Below are 4,775 nucleotides of genomic sequence, written 5' to 3' on the forward strand. Positions count from 1 at the left end.
CCTATCGAACGACGGTTTCCGTGGGGACCAGAGGCAAGGGCAAAGCGGAGGTTTAAGTAGGTATTATACCATGGCGGTATTTGAGTTGACAACCCAGACAAAAGACCAGTCCGGGATGCATAAATGCATTTCCTTCGCTATACAAAAAAAAAAACATACACACACATAACTGATTAAATTTTTGGAAAGTCAGATCCAGCGTTTTCGAAGATCCAATAAAAAAATAAAAAAAAACACTTGGCGGTTAAAAATAATCATTTCTATGGGTTACGTACAATGTTTAAACGATAGACAGCGACGCTCCATAAAAATTTAAATTTTGTTATGGAGATCAAACCCGGGTTCTTATTATTTGATACCGTACAAAATTACTTTTTTGCATAATACTAAACAAATAGTGCATGTTCATATATTATATATATTCAATGAACATATTGAAATTTTGAACTTTACCTCGTAGACTTAAGATATAACTTTAATGTTAATATAACAACGATGCGGCCAGCGGTGGCGATATCGGTTAGAACGTGGGCAGGCACCAACTAGCCTCAGGTTCGCTGGTTCTATTCCCGCTACCGCCATAGTCCGACATCAAGCAACTTTGATGTCAAATTTCCCTTGAGGCTATAGATCTTAAATAAAGCCTCAAGTAAAAATCGCCTCTTGTGGGTTTAGTTGCATATATAATACAAAGGTCAGCAAATACTTGGAGTATAATTAGTAATAACTGGGCTAGACAACTGCCGGGTTGCCTCCCATTCAGGATCCATATAAAAAAAAGTCAAAACAGTTACAGAATATGTACTAAGTGTGGGCCGGCCGTGGTCCCGTGGTAAGAACGTGGGCTAGCAAATCATAGTCCCGGGTTCGAATCCAACTGCGGTCGGTTCGGTATCAAAGCAGCTTGATACCAAATTTTCACTTGAAATCATAGATTTCAGAAAATGGCCTTTCGTGGGCCAGCATACGTATGTGCAGAGGGGGCAATAGCTGTAGTGGCAGCATGCCTCTTACAAGTAAAAGGTACTCGGATTGTATCCCTGTACTCAAAATGGTAAAAACAATGACTCTGACTCTGTGCACCCATGACTGAGTTGGAGAATAAGTCACCGACCTTCGGGAGAAGTTAAAATTCAAATATATGTAATGAAAAGGAAAAAGTAATAAAACATGTAAATGTTTATGGAAAAAATGTAAAATGTATGTAATAAGTAAGAAATTGTAATATGTAATATGTAAGAAAAAGCGTTAAGTGTCTTGAAAATGTAAGAAAAAGTGTTTTTTTTTTAAAGAGAAGTGTAACAGATTGTAACTAAAAAAAAATAAACGTTTGAAATATGTGAATTATTATGATAGTGTTACAGGTTTGTCCAAAACAAAACCTAATCATTACAATTTCATACTATTCCATAGTTACAACTCATTCCTCTTAACTCCAGCGCAGATAAACACAGCAAAATTAACTACCTCACCTTATGTTACAAAATAAGTAATAAGCGTAGGTACCTGCCTACTCGAGTAGGTACTGCAAGTACACAGGATGTGCGTGATTTATGGACAACTCGTCGTTATAAGTCGTTATCGTCAGAACAAATTTTAGAGGATAGCGGACAGGTTTGTCACACTTGAAATTGTTTACCATTAATTTGAAATTAGTTAAAATAAAAAAAGAGTTGCTATAAAGAATAATAAATACTATTTGTGTGATTATGCACCTGACCAATGTTTGCTGTGCTTCAACTTTCTTTATAAAATACAATTTCATAATCGTATTCTTTTTATTTTCATGGAAACTATATTAACCTTTTAACAAACAAGCGCATTACTTAAAACTGTACCGAGTAGGTTGCCGGCGAGATTTCCAAAGCGAGAGTAGTTTTGCTTAGGAAACAGAAAAAAGGCTTTAGCTTTATTGGATTTGAATAGAATAGAATTCGCCTAATATCGCTTGTTCACCAATATTCAAATTCATTTCTAACTGCGGGCTCGCCCGTAGGTAAGCGGTTAAGAGCGATGGGATCTGAATCAGAGGTCCCGAGTTCGACACCCACCTCAGCAGCCTGTTTTCAGGCAGCAGTGAGAACGATTTTTACTTAGAAATATAGATAGTAATATGTTTCCAAGTAAAAATAGCCCTCACCGGCGTTGCTGCACCAATAAAAATACTCGCCCTATTAATAATAATATATCATACAGAGATGTGACAACTGATTCGGTTGCCATATGTCAATCAGACCAGTATTAAGTCAAAATCAGCACAATGGCTTGTAAGACTATTAGGTTCTGATGGCTGCTTAAGAAAAAAATAATAAAAACATAAAAAGAAAGAAATTTCATTCTAACTGCATTGAAAATTACAGAAAGAAAACCCCATAATTCTTCTCATACATCATGCCGCGTGTATGGCGGCATTCGATTATTTTAGAATATTTAAAATAACGCGAGTATGGTGGCATTCGTTAACTAAGAATTAATATGCATGTCAGTCATATGGCATCCTAATAAGCAGCTGACTCCAAAATTAATCAGAAAAATAAATAACGCTAGTGATGCATGGCATCGTGTCTTGAAGCAAATTGCTGAAATTTCTCGTACCATAACGAAATGTTCGAGAAAAATTGAATGTTTTCAAATAAATTAAATTAATATAAATACTGTAACATTGTCTAGTATTTATAAGAATTATATAAACTGAATTACAAAGTTAAAATTATTCATTTAAAGTACATACATATATTTGCATACAATTAAAAAGTAATTGCTAAAAAATGAAAACCTGTATATGGAGTAAAAACTTATGTTTATTTGTAAAATATTTGTGAAGTTTTTATGAATTATGATACTATATGCTAAATCTATATTTTAATGTAAGTTGTAAATTTTGTTGTTATGGAATTTCGGGTATAATTTGTATATAAAAATGTTGCTATGAATACTGTGTCAATATTATAATTTACCTAATCAATTTACCTAATTTGGAACTTTCGCCAAAATTAAAATTAAAATCTGAATTATTTTTGATACACAAAAAATACTTTCAAATAAAAAATTCAAAAGCAATTGGTTTCACAAGACAAGCAGAAAGTGTTTTGAATCGTTCAAATCAGATTCTTATTTCTCTCAAAAATTGCCATTTATTGTACATTTAGCTCTGTATCTTTGAAATGACTGGACCTGCCTATGCTAAAAACTAATCGCCACTTCTCCCACTCATTACAAATTGAATATTTGTAAGTTTGCTGATAGGTATAGTGTAGGTACATCCACTATAAACGATATTAAAAAAAATACCGATTCAATTTTGTCGTACACTTGCAAGTTAGATAGTGAAGAGGGGAGTGAAAAATAGGAAAATGATGAAGAGACCGAAAAATGAACTCTTAGAAGAAGCTCTATATTGTTGGTTTTTACAAAAAACGATCAACAAATTATTCGTAAGCAACTTTTCTTCTTCATTGATACTTTACGTACCACCGGAATATTTTACCTCATGATTAACATAATATGTATAATGTAATCTAATTGTAAGAAAATATGTACGTGTTCATTTTCTAATAAACATCGATTTTTGTTGATATCTATATATGTATTTGTTATTTTTGATAAACAAAACATTATTCTTCATAATTTGGATGCCCATCGACAGCAATTAGTCCGGATAATCGAGGTTCTACTGTACTTTCATTTTGGATTTTCGATTACTATAACTTACCCTACGGAAAGTTAATAAAATAATTTCTCATAGATATATTTTGAAATCGCAGATAAATGTATAGTTAGCCCCGATTTCCTTTACCACCGGTGAAGAAGAGTTGAAGAGCAGTTCGGGCGGAAGCGGGTCGCGTGTTTCGTGACCCGGGAGAACTACTGGTGCCCGGTTAGAACATACACTGCAGAGAGACGGCCGAAGAGCGTATAGTATTATAGACTATGCGTTTACGTGTACGTGTGTACGTGTGCTCGCCAAAGCGAAGATCCTGAGTTCGACTCTCTTCTTTGGTAGATACTAGGTCTAGGTACTATATGCGAAGTGGGTACTGGTACTACTTCACTTGACGGTTGTATTTATATTAAAAGTAAAAAGTTGTTAGTTCAAAACAAGAGGTGGTGCATGGCATTATGCCTTAAGGCAAATTGCTTGAATATCCCATACCCGAATTAAATATCCGAGGGAAAAAAAATTCAGTAATCAATAAATATTGATCAATAATTAATAACTATTGTTTTAAACATTTTCAAATAGATAAATATAATCACTATATATTTTATCCTTCATAAAATATACAGTGACATTCTTATCGCTCAAAACACTTGAGAAAGTTTACATTAGGAAGAAGTGCCGAAAAAATTCATATGAGGATATATTTCTTATGATTAGAATAAGGCATTTGAAATATATACATTTTCATACTGAATTGTAAATTTAAAAGTCATATTTGAAGTATAAAATTTTGTATATTTTTGAAAATTTTGAAAAAAAAAAATTTCTGACAATTTTGAAATTTGCTTGAACCGTAAAAGTAAAATTTAAAAATTGAAAATCCTTGTACGCAACCCAACAAAATTGTAACAAAATTAGTACTCATTTTGAAAATTTCATCAAATATCTGATAATTTGATGTGCATATGTCTAATGATCATTTTTGAACGCCAAGTATTTTTTTTACTTGTTTCTCTGTATCTCCGAAACCGCTAGACCTGCCTTACCAAAAATTTTATCAATTATTCATTTCGTCAATAAAAGTAAAATGTTTCGAATAAAAAAATCGGGTGCT

The sequence above is a fragment of the Ctenocephalides felis genome, unplaced genomic scaffold, assembly GCF_003426905.1.
Source record: "Ctenocephalides felis isolate EL2017-DRISC unplaced genomic scaffold, ASM342690v1 CF-g0.4_SCAFFOLD_03572, whole genome shotgun sequence".
Lineage (NCBI taxonomy): Eukaryota > Metazoa > Arthropoda > Insecta > Siphonaptera > Pulicidae > Ctenocephalides > Ctenocephalides felis.